The following is a 17,272-nucleotide window of genomic DNA, read 5'->3' on the forward strand; positions in this document are numbered from 1 at the left end:
ATTTTTGCATAAGCTGATTTGGGTTTCTGTTACTTACAACCAACACAGTCATGACCAAAACATGTTTCACACTTTGGGAGGCCATCTCCTAGTACACTTGTTTATTAACTTTCTGTCCATACCAGCAGCCTGTCTGTCGATCCTGGGAGGTCAGGTACCACATCTCCTCCACCTCAGTTCCCGCTCTCCTTATCAACTGACCCACAGTAGGCTCTGAATAGTAGCTCAGAGAACACAGGCTGATTCTCTGAACTCAGAGAACATGGGATGTAACTCCACGAGCAAGATTACACTGGGGCACAAGACCTGCCCCTCTCCAAGGAGCTCGCTAAAGAAGACAGATGTATGTGTGTGTGGTGGGGGGAAGCCCATTGGATACCTTACATCTGCAGGGCCAGCATCACGAAGGTGGACCGGGCTAGATGCCACACTGGTGCCCACTCCACACTAGGCCATCTTCTAGTACACTTGTACTAGGACTCGGGGAATCTGAGGGGTTTTCCAAGCTGCCAGAGAGGAAGAAACCTAGGAGCAAGCAAGGCTGCCTCTGCAGCCCTGAGTGTTTCCCTCTGGGTGGGAGCCGCGGGCAGGACTCTGGCAACCTGGCAATACAGCCGAGGGAGGAGAACCCACGTGGAGATGGGGAGCACAGGAGGGTAGCAGCTGAGCTCACATGAGGTTTCTGGGAAGAGGCAACCAAGGACGGTCCCCTGGCCTCCCCTACCCTGCTCCTCTCTCTGCTGTCTTGGCGACCCTCAGGGGGGCCTGGGCTGGGGCTCCCTTTGCTCTCTGCTTCCCCTTCTCCACGCAGGAATGCACTCGGCAGCACTGAGACTCCTCAGGCACCGCGGCCTTATATGGTCACAGAATCACAGGCTGGGGAGCTGGAAGGGACCCTGGAGAATCATCTGGCCCTGCAGCCGTTCCCCCTCTCTGAATCACGGAAGCCTCTGACACTGTGACAAATGCACCAGGACACACAGTTTTACCCCCCACCCCCGCCCCGCCCAACTTCTGGAGGTTCACAGACTCAGACGCTCAGCTGCTGGAACACGATTTTTCACTCCATCTCCACGGTGGATTAAATGCCCCTTCTCTGCCTCCTTTTCTCAGCACCCTTTCCCCTGCATCGGGACTGTCACTCCATCCCCCACGATAATCCCCTTAAGAGTTTAGACGAATAGGGTGCTTTTGGAGCCAGACTTGAGCTGTGTGATCGGGCAATTTCCTTAACTGCCTGGTGCTTCAGTTTCCTTAACTTTCCACGGAGAGGGGCTTGGTAATTAATAGGAACTGTCCTCACTGGGTCGTGGTATGTAGAGAAGAGGGCCCGGCACAGGAAGCGGTCAGTGCAGCTGTTACTAGGACTGTTCTCATTGCATTTGGTGAGTGGGGCTGAGGGAGAAAGGACAGGGTGTCCTGTGTCTGTCCTCCTGAGGACAGACAGTGACTGGGGCCGTGGGGAAGCGGGGAGCTCGGACACTATGGGAGAACCCCTGGCCCCTGGGAGAAGGAAGCAGAGCTCACAGCCACAGCAAGGAAGCCAGGGCAGTGGGGAGGGGGCCCTGTCCAGACTGGAGCGGAGAATCTGCTCACTCACCTAATGAGCATTAGGTGAGCAGCGGTGAACAGCAGCAGCAGTGAACGGAAAGGCTGAATTTCCTGAACGGGGACTGCTTCACGAGGGGACAGAAGGTGCTTCTGATCACAAGCGGGCTGCCTGGGTTAGGGTCGGTGCTCAGAGCTTCACTGGTGTGACGCTGATGAGGGTTTTCATTTGTGAGGGAGACCCGATGAGTAACGGGGCTCTGGCCCTGGAGCCACCGCCCCTCCTCAGTGGAGAGGGGAAGTGACCACCCCGGCTCCAGAGAACGCAGCTTTAAGCAAACAGTCAACAGTGAGATACCAGTGAGTTAATGAACCACATACCAGCAATTAGGGGCTCCACAGAACCCACTGGAGCACTGGATCTGAACAGGACTATAAGATGAAAACCCCAGGTATAGCGCAAAGTGTGCCTCGCACAGCCATTTGTGTAAAGCTAGATTCGTGTGTGATGACGTTGGTAAGAGGAGGGAGAAGGCAGGGGAGAGAAAAGACGACACGGGAGGATGCTTAACACGGTTATCACCAAGATCACTTTTGATTTTTTTTTTTAACTTTCTTTTTATTATGTTTGTTTTGCTTCATTAAAAATGTGTGTTTGTTATTTGAAAGAACAACAAATTGTGTTCAACAGGAGACAGACACCGTTTAACAGAAGAGAAGAATCACTTAACAAGGGGTAGTCATCAATCATTAGGAAATTTCCTGACTTGTTTCACTTGGGTCCAGCCTGGTCCCTGCCTGCCTAGGACTTCTGTTCCAGGCCAAGTAAGAAAGCTGCTGCTGAGAACATGAGAGTTAACAGTAACAAGTGGCATTTGCCAAGGGCCAACTGAAGGGCTGAAATTCTACAAGATGGCAGAGTAAAAGGACGTGCGCTCATCTTCTCCTGCAAGAACTCCAAAATTACAACTCGGTGCTGAACAACCACCAACAGAAGAATGTTGGATCCCACCAAGGAAAGATACCCCATGTCCAAGGGCAAAGGAGAAGCCCCAGCAAGACAGTAAGAGGGGCAAAATCACATTTAGAATCAAACCCCATATCCACCAGAGACGCTTGGAGGGCTCAAACAAACCTTGTACACACCAGGACCCAGAGAACCCAAAGACTGAGCCAGAACTGTGTTTGAGTGTCTCCTGTGGTACAGGCCAGCAGTGGACTGCTGCAGGGGGAGAGGCTCTGGGTGCAGCAGACCTGGGTATGGCCTGAGCCCTCTTGGAGGAGGTCGCCATTAACCCCACCATAGAGCCGCCAGAACTTACACAGGACTGGGGAAACAGACTCTTGGAGGGCACAAACGAAAGCACGTGGGCACCAGGACCCAAGAGAAGGGCAGTGGCCCCACAAGAGACTGACCCCAACTTGCCTGTGAGTGTACAGGAGTCTCCGGTGGAGGTGTGGGTCGGTGGTGGCCTGTTACAGGCTGGGGCACTGAGTGCAGCAGTGGGTGCATGGGACCTTTTGAAGGAGGTCCCCATTATCTTCATCACCTCCACCATAGTTTGGCCTCAGGTCAAACAACAGGGAGGGAGCACAGCCCTGCCCATCAACAGAAAATTGGATTAAAGATTTACATGGCCCCGCCCATCAGAACAAGACCCAGTTTCCCCCTCAGTCAGTCTCTCCCATTAGGAAGCTTTCATAAGCCTCTTATCCTTATCCATCAGAGAACAGACAGAATGAAAACCACAATCACAGAAAACTAACCAATCTGGTCACATGGACCACAGCCTTGTCTTAACTCAATGAAACTATAAGCCATGTCGTGTAGTGCCACCTAAGACGGAAGGGTCATGGTGGAGAGTTCTGACAAAACGTGGTCCACTGGAGAAGGGAATGGCAAACCACTTCAGTATTCCTGCCTTGAGAACCCCATGGACAGTATGAAAAGGCAAAAAGATAGGACACTGAAAGATGAACTCTCCAGGTCATCAGATGCCCAACACGCTACTGGATATCTGTGGAGAAATAACTCCAGAAAGAATGAAGAGACAGAGCCAAAGCAAAAACGACACCCAGTTGTGGATGTGACTGGTAATGGAAGTCAAGTCCGATGCTGTAAAGATCAATATTGCATAGAAACCTGGAATGTTAGGTCCATGAATCAAGGTAAATTGGAAGTGGTCAAACAGGAGATGGCAAGAGTGAACATCGACATTTTAGGAATCAGTGAACTAAAATGGACTGGAATGGGTGAATTTAACTCAGATGACCACTATACCTACTACTGTGAGCAAGAATCCCTTAGAAGAAATGGAGTAGCCATCACAGTCAAAAACAAGAGTCTGAAATGCAGTACTTGGATGCAATCTCAAAAATGACAGAATGATCTCTGTTCATTTCCAAGGCAAACCATTCAATATCACAGTAATCCAAGTCTATGCCCCGACCAGTAATGCTGAAGAAGCTGAAGTCGAATGGTTCTGTGAAGACCTACAAGACCTTCTAGAACTAACACCCAAAAAAGATGTCCTTTTCATCATAGGGGACTGGAATGCAAAAGTAGGAAGTCAAGGGATACCTGGAGTAACAGGCAAATTTGGCCTTGGAGTACAAAACAAAGCAGGAAAAAAGCTAATAGAGTTTTGACAAGAGAACATACTGGTCACAGCAAACAACCTCTTTCAACAACACAAGAGAAGACTCTACACATGGACATCACCAGATGGTCAATATTGAAATCAGATTATATTCTTTGAAGCTAAAGATGGAGAAGCTCGATACAGTCAGCAAAAAAAAGACCGGGAGCTGACTGTGGCTCACATCATGAATTCCTTATTGCCAAATTCAGACTTAAGTTGAAGAAAGTAGGGAACACCATCAGACCATTTAGGCATGACCTAATCAAATCCCTTACAATTATACAGTGGAAGTGACAAATAGATTCAAGGGATTAGATCTGATAGAGTGCCTGAAGAACTATGGATGGAGGTTCGTGACATTGTACAGGAGGCAGTGATCAAGACCGTCCCCAAGAAAAAGAAATGCAAAAAAGCAAAATGGTTGTCTGAGGAGGCCTTACAAATAGCTGAGAAAAGAAGAGAAGCGAAAGGCAAAGGAGAAAAGGAAAGATATAGCCATTTGAATGCAGAGTTCCAAAGAACAGCAAAGAGAGATAAGAAAGCCTTCCTCAGTGATCAATGCAAACAAACAGAGGAAAACAATAGAATGGGAAAGACTAGAGATCTCTTCAAGAAAATTAGAGACACCAAGGGAACATTTCATGCAAAGATGGGCACAATAAAGGACAGAAATGGTATGGGCCAAATAGAAGCAGAAGATATTAAGAAGAGGTGGCAAGAATACACAGAAGAAGTAAACAAAAAAGATCTTCATGACCCAGATAACCACAATGATGTGATCACTCACCTAGAGCCAGACATCCTGGAATGTGAAGTCAAGTGGGCCTTAGGAAGCATCACTATGAACAAAGCTAGTGGAGGTGATGGAATTCCAGTTGAGCTGTTTCAAATCCTGAAAGATGATGCTGTGAAAGTGCTGCACTCAATATGCCAGCAAATTTGGAAAACTCAGCAGTGGCCACAGGACTGGAAAAGGTCAGTTTTCATTCCAATCCCAAAGAAAGGCAATGCTAAAGAATGCTCAAACTACCACACAACTGCACTTATCTCACACGCTAGCAAAGCAATACTCAAAATTCTCCAAGCCAGGCTTCAACAGTACGTGAACTGTGAACTTTCAGATGTTCAAGCTGGATTTAGAAAAAGCAGGGGAACCAGAGATCAAATTGGCAACATCCGTTGGATCATTGAAAAAGCAAAAGAGTTGCAGAAAAACATCTACTTCTGCTTTATTGACTACACCAAAGCCTTTGAACTGTGTGGATCACAATAAACTGTGGAAAATTCTTAAAGAGATGGGAATACCAGACCACCTGATCTGTCTGAGAAATCTATGCAGGTCAAGATGCAACAGTTATAACTGGACATGGAAGAAGAGACTAGTTCCAGATCCAGAAAGGAGTATGTCAAGGCTGTATATTGTCACCCTGCTTTTTTAACTTATATGCAGAGTACATCATGAGAAATGCTGGGCTGGATGAAGCCCAAGCTGGAATCAAGATTGCCAGGAGAAATATCAATAACCTCATATATACAGATGATACCACACTTATGTCAGAAAGCAAAGAGGAACTAAAGAGCTTCTTGATGATAGTGAAAGAGAAGAGTGAAAAAGTTGGCTTAAGACTCAACATTCAGAAAACTAACATCAAGGCATTCGGTCCCATCACTTCATGGCAAATAGATGGGAAATGACGGGAAAAGTGACAAACTTTATTTTTGGGGGCTTCAAAATCACTGCAGATGGTGACTGCAGCCATGAAATTAACAGACGCTTGTTTCTTGGAAGAAAAGTTATTACCAACCTAGACAGCATATTAAAAAGCAGAGACATTTGTTTGCCAACAAAGGTCCATCTAGTCAAAGCTATGGTTTTTCCAGTAGTCATGTATGGATGTCAGAGTTGGACTATAAAGAAAGCTGAGCGCTGAAGAACTAATGCTTTGAATTGTGGTGTTAGAGAAGACTCTTGAGAGTCCCTTGGACTGCAAGGAGATCCATCGAGTCCATCCTAAAGGAAATTAGTCCTGAGTATTCATTGGAAGGACTGATGCTGAAGCTGAAACTCCAATACTTTGGCCATCTGATTCAAAGAACTGACTCATTGGAAAAGACCCTGTCCTGCAAAAGATTGAAGGCAGGAGGAGAAGGGAACGACAGAGGATGAGATGGTTGAATGGCATTATTGACTCAATGGACAAGAGCTTGAGCAAGCTCCGGGAGTTGGTGATGGACAGGGAAGCCTGGCGTGCTGCAGTCCATGGGGTCGCAAAGAGTTGGACACGACTGAGCAACTGAACTGAACTAACTGAAGGGTGTGTGTGTCAGACATGCTGACTGCCACCCAAGAGTCATAAGGAAAACTTCCCATCATGGTGCATCCCCTTCCTAAAAGTGACCATGTGAACCAGCTCAAGTGAGTAAGATTGAAGGGGAGTTAGCTAGAAATGCCCCTGAGAAAGAGTTTCTCTTCTTGTTCCAGTGAGAGGCCTTTGAGAAAGGCTTTCCGGTCCACTCACTTTTCCACTGTCCCCCTCTCCCGGCTGTTCATCAACTAGCCATTCTGTGGCTTCCTGCCTTTATATGTGGTTTGTGAAGAAGTAAATACTGGAGCCATGGCAGCCACGTTGTGACCATGAGGTTAAATGCCACCACCCTAAGGATGGCAGGTCAGAGGAGTGTAGACCATTCCTAGTGACACTGCAGAACTGTCAAATCAACCCTGAGACAGTTTGATGACAAAGGTCATGCTCCTACCACGATGCTCCCTGCCTGGGTAGGTGACTGTGACTTAGAGAAGACAGACTTGCCTACAGTCACATGGTGAGCTTATGGCAGAGGGGGACAAAATTTCCAGAGACCCTTACACTGTGTCATAGGCCTGTTGCCTACCTCAGTGCACCCCTGAGACAGGTGAGGTGATGGGTGATACCAGGTGAGAAAAACATCAATCAATTGCAAAACAGAAATATTTTTTTTCCCCTTCTGTCTTTAAAGCTCTAGTTCCCACCTTTGAGGCTTCTCAGAGAGTATTTTGTAAGCTTCTTCATCCTGTCCCTAATTCACTTTTCACTTATTTTTCAGGGACAGACTATGTACCCGTTAAGTACTGGGGATATAAGAGTGACCTGATAGATGTGAAGCCTTGCCCTTGTGGAGCTCAAATGTGGAAGGTAAGACATCCGAGAGGTACTTTTAAAAATGGTTATCTAAATTATAAGTGGAGTAAGTGCTACCCAAGAAGAAAAATAAAACCATGAAGAGCTACAAAAGGAGGACCTAGAGCAGAGGTGCGGGCCCACCTCTGGGGGAAGCAGAATTCCACGTGGGGCAGAAGCTGGTGGGAGAGACAGGGAGGGAGAAGGGATTGTGGAGTGGGGGTGGACAGGCAGAGGCAGCACCGTGGAGGGTCAGTGTGGGCTCTGCATGTCTTCCAGAGCCCCCGGCTGGCACATAGGGTGCCAGGAAATTGTGCTCAATGGACAGAAGGTACTTCATGGGCCGGCAGGTGGGACTAGAAGCCGGAGAGCCCAGTCAGGAGGGCAGGTCTGGGTCTGGTGCTGGCACAGGGCTGATGTTCCCTTGGAGGGAGGATTTCATTGTGTCTCATGGTGAAGTACGAACAGCAAGTTAACTCAATGGGGAAGCACCAAAAACACCAGCCAGGCTACGGGCACTGGCAGGACCAGCAGGGCAGGTTGAGGTTGGCATGGCAGAGGGGAGGCACCCGAGCTGATGTGTGTGTATATATGGGGGATGGGGCTGGCATGGCTGAAAGCTGCCCCCTCCTCTCTCTGTTAGAGCCCTGCTGACTCTGTTCTGGTACATACTCTCACTGATGAAGTCTGGGGCCCAGTGCGGTGTGACTTGCAGGAGAGACTCTGGCCCCCAGTTTGGCGGATGCCACCGAGACTGAAGACGAAGCAGGGCAGTCAACAGTGGTCTAGAGGGACTGGGGAAGGCAGGGGTAGGGGCATGGAGGTGCGGGTGGTGTTTCCAGGACCCACAGCAGCCACATCCCCTAGAGCACACTTGTCATTCATTTCATGCATTCTACAATGGACACTGAGCACCCATTAGGAGCCGGGCACACCCTGACTCTCCTCCTCACTAGCCCTGTGGCCCACAGGCAAGTTACCCATCCTGGGCCTAGGTCTCACCTCTAGAAAATAGGGACGATGCCTGTCTGTGCAGGGCTGTCTGCAGCACGAAAGCACATGTGGGGAAGGTCTGGCGCAGAGTTGGGCCTAGTAACTGCCGGTCACTAGTATTAAAGTCACAGACTGATCAGTGCCTGGTAGACCATGCGCCTTGTCTCCCAGGCCATGGGTCCCCCACCCATCCAGGGCAGCAGTGCCCTGGCCTAAATGAGTGAGGGGCTAGAGCCAGAGGGTATCCATGATGTGAATGACTGGCTTAGAGATCACCAGCTGGGCAGAGGCATGACACATGTGTCTTACTAAGTAATGATGCTGGGTCCTTGACTCTGATTTCCCAGAGTCCCAAGAGTATAGATGCGCTGAGACCTGGAGGTCCCTCATGGGAGGCTGGAAGCTTTGCTCTGCTCTAGGCATAAAGGCTGCTTCCTTGACTGGCCGAGCTGGAGCCACCCTCGGGATTACTGTGCCCAATCTCCCGCCCGTGGCTTCCTCCTCCTCTCACCTGCAGAGGTGAACACTACATGCCAAGTGCTGCTCATGCTGCACCCACAAGGCAGTGGGCCACAGGTCACACAGAGCCCTAATTTCAGTGGAGGCACAGTCTGGTAAACAAACAAACAAACACTGCAGTGATAAACATAAAATGGGAGTGAAGTTAGGAGCCAGGACATGAGGTGACATGTGGAACTGAGACCTGAAGGATGAGACGGAGTGGATCTTGCATATATGTGAGGAAGAGCATTTCAGGCTCTTGTGCAAATGTCTCGGGGCACCTTGTGTGTTAGAAGGATGGTGAGGAGCCAGTTGGGCTGGAATGAAGCAAGGAGCCAGGAAAGCAGCAGGGATGAGGTCAGAGAGAACAAGTGGGATCCTGATATGCAGGGCTAATGTACTACTTAAATTTTTAAAAAAATACGTTATGCAGTCACCTATTAAAATTCTCTTAAAAAGTTCATCTATGTAATGCCCTGAGCCATCCTGACTTCCACCAGTTCTGCTCTAAGCATAGATCACTTTATTTTATTATTTTTTGGCTGCACTGCGTGGCATACAGGGATCTTAGTTCCTCGACCAGGGATTGAGCCTGAGCCATCCGTAACCGAACAGAAGAGTTATAACAGCTGGACCACCAGAGAAGTCACTTTAAAGTAGCAGTTTTCCCTCCTCTTTCTCTGACTTCTCCAGTCCTACCTGAAAGGCATATTCTTGGGACACTCATAGAGGCCAACTCACATAGCTAGGAAAAGAAGAAGAAAAAACTCAGCCATCACCCCATCACCTGGAGGGAAGCCCCATCCACAGGTGAGTATGAATTTCAGTCCTCTCACCCAGGAGTCCATCTGCTTACTGTTTCCCCAGAGAAAACCAGGAGCTGTCTGGCTGCTTGGGGTCCCATCATCTGAATGGGCCCTGTGTCATTCAGCCAAACTCTTATCAGGGCCATTTGGGCTGCTTGTGAGCCTACCCCTCCCAGGGAAGGCAGAAAGCTACGAAACCTGCACAGAACAAGCCAAGAGCTGAGCGACTCCTGGCCGTCCAGGCCGGCTCGAGTGAAGCACGTGAGCAGACATGGGGTCTTTCGGCTGTTTGAAAACAAGACATGCAAGACCTGATTGGAAACCCATCCATGTAACTGTGGGGTGTATGGTTGTATGGTATGAGAAAAATTATCTAAAAAAAAAAATAAATAAGATTCCTTAGTAATTAAGGTTAGATTTAAAACTTGATATTCTAATATTAGAATAACATAGAAGAGGAGGGAATGCAAAAAGAATAGTATCAGGCAGACCAATCCCCCAGGGGAATGACTGGCACAAAACAAGGGGTACGTCCTATTGACAGTGACTTGCAGAAATCTGTTATAAAGATGCCATTTTTAATGAGGGGAAACTCGGGCCAGGAGCAAAGATGTCAGCTGCCAACTGTCACCAGACGGAGCCAGGGGCAAGGCCGGGACTTGTTGTGATTCCAGCACACAGCCTCTGCGGCCATTATCTGGAAAACAATTGTGGACCTTGCCCTTTCCCAAGACTCCCAGTGCCGGGGGGCAGGGTGGGGGTGGGCACAGGAGGCTCTCATTGGAGTGGGGGGGCATGATGCTCTGAGCACTGCCTTTAGAGGGCTGTTCCTTTTCCTCCTTTGGGTAGCGTGGGTGGTCTGATTCCTGGGACCCCAGCCTTGGGTTAGAGACATCATCATGTCTTGAACTTGGAGGCAGAAGATCTGGGTTCTTATGCAGTTTGGTCACTAACAAGTACTGCGACCCCAGGTGGGAAAAGGTCCCAGAGAGCTGGGGCCTCTGGCCGGCCCCACCCACCCTGGCCTGGGACGCCACTGTGGGGTCCGAGGAAGTCCTTCGAGGAAGTTCTGCCAGCCTCCTGTGAGGACACCCCCGGCTCCCTAACCCACCCTCGGGTTTCAGCCACTGGCTCTTCCCATGCTTGTGTTGTTAGAAAACACTGGCATTTCTTGCGGCAGCTTCGAAACCCAGTTTGGTAACTCAGGACGCCTGGGTCTGGTTGTGGCTCTGCTACCAACCAGCTGGAGTGAGTCCCTGGGGCTCCAGGTTCACTTTATAAAAAAATTTTTCTTTATTTAGCTGAGTCAGGCCTTAGTTGCTCCATGGCATGTGGGATCTTAGCTCCCTGACCAGGAATCAAACCTGCATCCCCCCCTGCACAGCAAAGTGCATCCCTAACCACTGGATTCATTTCCTACGTGTGCTGCCCCAGCCTCCAGGACTGGGCAGGTGCCAGCTTCGGGCCTGGGTAGAGTCAGCTCCCTGTGGTCACCCCGCTTCACTCAGGCTAACCAAGCTCCGTGGTTATCTCTATGTCTTCTAGAGGGTAAAACAAATCACAAAACAGGGGAGGCAAACAATCTAAGCCGCTCTTGGTGGATATAAGAACAAGGAGCTGTGAAATAGGGGCCTGCATCTCTCGCTGAGTTTAAGGTCTGCTCAGAGGTCACCTCCTCCGTCCACTAAGAGGCCCTCCATAGTTCCCTGTCTTCATCTTATTTCCCTTCAAAACAGTCACGATCGCCCCATCACCTCATATAATATAGATTTACATGTATGTTATCTGTTTCCTCACATACCAATGAGCTCCCTCAGGGCAGGGACCCCATCGGTCTCATTGACCACAGCACCGTCAGCAGTGCTTGGCACACAGTGAAAGACCAATAAACGCTAGTTGAAGAGCTGAATGAAACAAGTGACCACTTAGGACCTCGGCAGCTCTAAGACAGCAGGTCCTACACACGACTCCTCTCTGCAAAGGGACACAGCCTTTAAATTGTGAGCCAGGAAACAGGCATCCCTCCCCGGCCCACCACCACCTCGTAGCGCTCCACCCAGCCTTGACACTTTGGGTGCTGAACAGTTTTTTTCCTGAGGACCCAGAAACTGTGGCCCTTTTCCTAGTGATTAACCAGAACCCCTCCCTTCCTCACCAGCAGGGGCCCGCCCACCTTGTACATTAACATCCCGGTTTTTGTAGGTTTTCTGAGGGTGAGGAAGGACAGACACCTTAGACTGCCCACTCTACATCGCTTCTGGGAAAATCCAAAGTTGTGTTTTGAAGCCCAGCTGTGACACTCAGTGGTTGTGCTGCAAAGATGACAGAGAGCTTCGTGGCTCCCGCTTTATGATGCCTTATGTAAAGACGGGAGCTCTCGTTAAACACAGTAAAAGCCTGCGAGTGAGGCAAATTGGTTCAATGTCGATTTTACTGCCTGAATCTAAGCAACGCTTCTGGTTTTCCATCTGCTTGATGAGGGCAGCTGCTGGATCGCCCTTTCCTACTCCTCTGACATAAGGAAATGAAGTATTCTTATTAGTGCATTATGTCTAATCTATAGATAATGTTATACGCCAGGGGGCAGTTTGCCCAACTTTCTGCTTGTATTTTGTGAAGAAAGCGTGAGTGAGGCTGCAGCGCTTTGCTCCTCTTATTCAATCCTTGGGGAAGAAACCCTTCCTGCCTCCAGCATGTTCATTCATTATTTATGACCTCGCTCATTAGCCCTGGGATGCGTTCTCATGAACCCCAGGGAAGATACCAAAGACCACCAGAGCACGCAGTCGCTGGCCCACAGCTCACAGATGAGACGGCCACCGAGAACATCTCCCTTTCTGACACATCCGGAAGGCTCTGGGGTCTACACAGACCAGGTTGGACTCTGACAGTTCGTGGGAGGGCTCCTCTCTGGGCTCCCCCTGGCTCCCTCACCACTCACTGTGGGGTGCAGGGGTGACTCACTATGGAAAACGCCTGTGAGCAACAGCTAGCTCTGTAAACAGCTAATGAGGGCTGGTGCGGTGGCTGCTGGTGTTGCTTGCCAGGCTTCTATTCTCCTTCTCTTCGGAGAACCATCCTTTCTCCCACTTTGCGGAATGTCCCTGTCCTGAGCCTAAGTTCCAGAGGTGGGCCCCTGATCCACACCTGGCCAGTCAGTGCCGCGTGCACCTGGATCCAGCCGTGCCTGATGCTATGTATATCCCTAGGCTACTCAGTTACACGAGCCAACATGTTCCCTTCAGCGCTTCAGTCACTGAGAGGTAGGTTTTGGTTCTTAGCAACCAGAAATTGGGTTGATGGAAGATACGCTGTCTAGCCCTTGGGAGTTTGTTTGGAAGGATGGCAGTAGGACACCGGACAAGCCACAGAGACTCGCTGATGTGAAAGAGGGCTCAGTGACTGCACACCGCTGGTTGCTGGTAACTTCTGGGGGCTCTGGGGGCTACAGCCCTGCAGCAAAGTCTCTGCCCCCATCCCATCTTACAGTGGCTAAAGCCAACTTGGGGATCACTTTCTTTCCTACATATTCCAGGGACCAGCGGCTCCTAAAGTGTACTCTGCTGTCCCCCAAAGTGAAGTCGCTCAGTCGTGTCCGACTCTTTGCGACCCCGTGAATTGTAGCCTACCAGGCTCCTCTGTCCATGGGATTCTCTAGGCAAGAATACTGGAGTGGGTTACCATTTCCTTCTCCAGGGGATCTTCCCAACCCAGGGATCGAACCCGGGTCTCCCGCATTGGAGGCAGACGCTTTAACCTCTGAGCCACCAGGGAAGCCCACCCCTAAAATCAGGAACTTCACTCTCCTTGCTTCTCTTCTAGATCACGGACCCAGGCAGCCTGGAAGACTTTTCAAAGGCGCTTGGTTTTTCCCTTCCTGTTCTTTTTAAGTGAGGACTTGTTCTGCTTGCCCTGTTTCCCACCAATCAGGCAGGAAGGACACCAAAACACCACCACCAACAGGCAGAGACATAGAGGGCACAGAAAGCACCTCCTGTTCTCTGGTTTGGGCTGCCTGGCCCGCACACAGGGGACAGCTTTTGAGACCCTCCACGGAGCCTCCCAAGCACTGCCCCAGATGGTAGACCGTGCTAGGTGAGCGTTTGTTCTCAAACAAAGAGACAAACAAAAAGGCCCTTCTCAGCTCCCTGCCAAAGAGAAGAGTTCAAGGCAAAAGGTACAGGTCACCGAGACAGGGCTCCCTGGGGAAACTGTGTTTCTCCTGCCCTCCAGGGAAACGGTTGTGGTGAAGCCAGCTTCACCGGCCAAATGGCAGTCTGAATCCACATTCCTCTTGAGAGTAACTCACGTCTCCCCTAGACCTAACCCAACGGCAGTGGTCAGCTGCCACGCCAGCTTCCCAAACAAAGGAACCCATCTGTCCTTGAGCCCCTGAACTTTTCTGATGGAACCACGTGAGTTGCATTCTTCTGGTTCCCTGTGTCAACCATTTGTTGAGTTTTTGAAAGAAAGTGAGGCAATTTCCAGGTGAGGGCCTCTCTTTCCAGAGAAATATAGTCCCAGAAACATGCAGCACAGCACAGCCCGGCCAGCCTTCCTTCCCTGGCAGTGGACGCAGCCCAGAGAAGATGCTGGTGTCTGGGTGGTGATTGAAATAGTCCAGGTTTCCCATCCCAGGCTTTCTCAGGCAGACCCAAGATTCTCATGCAAACCACTAGCATATGATCACGACCCAAAACAGAGAGTCTGCAAACATCACTTTGCAAGCTCCCACTTCAGCTCTCCTCTCCAGGGATCTGGGGTGGGGCTGAGTGTTCTCCTCCTGAGGCTGGAGTCACCCACTTGGGTTGCAGGTGGGGTGGAACTGTACCCTCTCAGCTTTGTCTTTGCCACGGCTGGGGCTGGCAGGTCATGGAGTTGGGGCTCAGCTGATGGTTCTACTGCTCGTCTGTGAGGCCTGCAGAAGGGTAAGTAGAGCCTGGTGCTTCATTGTGATCTCTGAGCTGCTGCTAAGGAGCAGACCTGCTCCTGCCTGGTCCAGAGGCTGGCAGCGGAGGGATTTTAAATGTGAATTAAGCCCCACATGGGCTCACACTGAAATCAAGCAGTCCAGTGGGATGCCTCACAAGCTGCCATCCTGAGAATATGTCCACTTGGTCAGGCTCTCCTCATTAGGATTTCAGGTAGAGACAAAAGAAAACCACACACTGCCTATCTTCCAAGCCCGCTGGAATTGCACTGCTCAGCCATACCAGGAGCAAGGAGGGCTGGGTCCTAAGGAAGACTATGGGTGGCCAGCACTGTGCCAAGGAAGGGCTGGACACTCACGAATTCAACCCTCCCAGCGCCCCTGGGCCTCAGCTCTCAGTAGTCCAGCTCAGCACAGCTGTGTGAGGCTTCGTGTCAGCTCCATCTTACGGGAGAGGAAACTGGCTCACGGCCAGGCTCACGCACTTCTCAAGGTCCTGCACCAGGTAGAGGCGGGTGTTTCCAAAAGCCCAAGCGTCTAACTACCACATGGTCAGCCTGTGGACGACAATTTTTGAATACTGATGTCATCAAGCACATTCAGAGGAAGGAGACCAGGCTAGTGAGGGGCAAGACTTCTGACCAACTGGAAAGGAGGGGAAAGGCATTGGGAAGGGGTCCCCACAATCAGGAGGTTACTATGACCACACGAAAAGTGAAAGTGTTGGCTGCTCAGTCATGTCCGACTCTACACGACTACATAGACTATAGCCTTCCAGGCTCCTCTGTCCATGGGGTTTTCCAGGCAAGAATACTGGAGTGGGTTGCCATGCCCTTCTCTAGGACTATGACCACACTGGGCCCTTAGTCTGTACATCTTTAACACCTTTGCAGTGTCACAGCTTAATCCTCATCAAATGAATGCCCTGCCCTGGCCCTTCTGCTGGCCCCTCACAGCACTGCGTCTGCTCCACTCACCGCTCTCTACCTGATGTTCCTATTGCTTACGACGCATCTCAGCCCCTCCCAGTGGATGGAAAGCCTCTCAAACGCAGAATCCAGCTCAGATTCTTCCTCCTGCCCCAGACCCCTGGGTGTGGAAGGAGTGAACAGTGAATGAATGAATGAGTCTGTCCTGGGAGGCCCTGATACTGTGTGTCCCCACCAAATTTATTTTTGCTTATTAGCACCAGAGCTGACTGCTGAGATAGCTGTTCTAAGACACTTTCGCATTCCATGTGCTTAAGCTCCCACACACATGTTGGTCAGCACGGTCTGGGCGCAGGGGTGATTAGAGACCCGGAAGGATGGTGGGAAGGGGCAGAGAAGACACACGGTTTTCCAGCATCGAATGTGAACCCAAACAGGGCTCCCAAGAATGGACTTCAATTCAGTGAGCACTTCCCCAACATCTCCTAAGTGCAAGGCAGAGGCTTTGCCTCTTTAGTGCAGATCATGCCCTCCAAAGAGGAGGCAGCATTCCCAGCATGTGTGAAGCTGACGGTGTACCAGGTCCTATTCCAGGGCAATGGCTGCAGCGCCGGGTGGTGGCGCTGCCCATGCCCTCAGAAGCCAGGCCGTTCCTCCCAAGCCGGCTCCAGCATCCCCAACTCCGACATGGACTGGCCGGCTCACGGGGATCACCAAACGTCCCTGGGACTGTTTGGTTGATCATGCAAGAATGTGTAAGCAAACGTTCTGCTTCCCGGCATGGGGTGTGTTGTTTTAAGGCCATCACCATGCTCTGAGGCTAAGATCAAGGACCGTCTGAAGCCAGACATGTGCCCGGCAGCGCTCGTGTGGGCGCAGCCTGGACCGTGAGGTCCACGGGGAAAGGAGCGGCACCAGCAGGGCTCTGGAGCCCAGGGTTGCGTGGGACTCCCATGCGCAACGTCAGACTAAACCGTCATCACACCCGGCCCAACGCCTCACTCCTCCCCAAGGAGATGACAGACACTCTCCCCCTGTCTCCTCAGCACCCCTCGATCCTGGGACGGGAGGGGGCCGCTCAGAGACTGAGAGTGGGTCAGAGTAGGGGTGTGGAGGGCAGCGAGCCTCTGACACCAGCCCCAGGGGAAGCTGTGGGGATGTGGCGCTGGGCCTTCACCGACAGCAAGTCTCAGGGCTTCAGGAATCATCCTGACCCTGAACAAAACAAAGGAGCGAGGACTGAACGAGGCCGTTCTCAGGCCGGCCCTGCAGTTGAGACACGGCAAGGGGCTTTCCGAGCGGGCTGGTGTGTCACGACACAGAACAGGGACAAGTGACCCAACACTCCCTTTTGGGTTTTCCAAGCATTTTTACAGATATTATTTGAACAATACTAATAGTTCCTATTGACTTAACGCTAACTTTGTACTAGGCATCTATATATATTATTTCATTTAATCCTTATAACAAAAACATCTCAGGGATAAGGAACACAGTTATGCCCATTTTACAGATAAGGAAACTGAGGCTTCGGGAGGTTAACCGACTGCTTGGCCAGTCTTGGAGCTGGTTAGCAGCAGAGCCGCAGGTGGAAGCAGGGTCCCGTTTCACAGTAATGGGGGAGGTATGAGAACTGAAGTGTCTGTCTGGTCCACTATCCCAGAGCAGAGGCCTGCAACTAGGCATCTGCACCGTGGACTTGGGCCAAAGAGAGATGTTTTGTTTGGCCCGCAGTGGTTTTGTTTTTTGTTTAGCTTAGTGTTTT

General features: G+C 50.6%; 1 protein-coding gene and 1 non-coding gene across 3 annotated transcripts in view; both read right to left on the reverse strand.

The window, feature by feature from the left end:
* GNAO1 (G protein subunit alpha o1) overlaps positions 1-17,272 on the reverse strand; it is a 176,513-nt gene that overhangs the window by 85,950 nt on the left and 73,291 nt on the right. The gene's annotated exons all lie outside the window — the stretch shown is intronic.
* Positions 13,351-13,422, reverse strand: TRNAW-CCA (transfer RNA tryptophan (anticodon CCA)). Its single transcript has one exon. It is a non-coding gene; the product is annotated as a tRNA-Trp (tRNA).

The sequence above is a fragment of the Dama dama genome, chromosome 4 (assembly GCF_033118175.1).
Source record: "Dama dama isolate Ldn47 chromosome 4, ASM3311817v1, whole genome shotgun sequence".
NCBI classification, from domain to species: domain Eukaryota; kingdom Metazoa; phylum Chordata; class Mammalia; order Artiodactyla; family Cervidae; genus Dama; species Dama dama.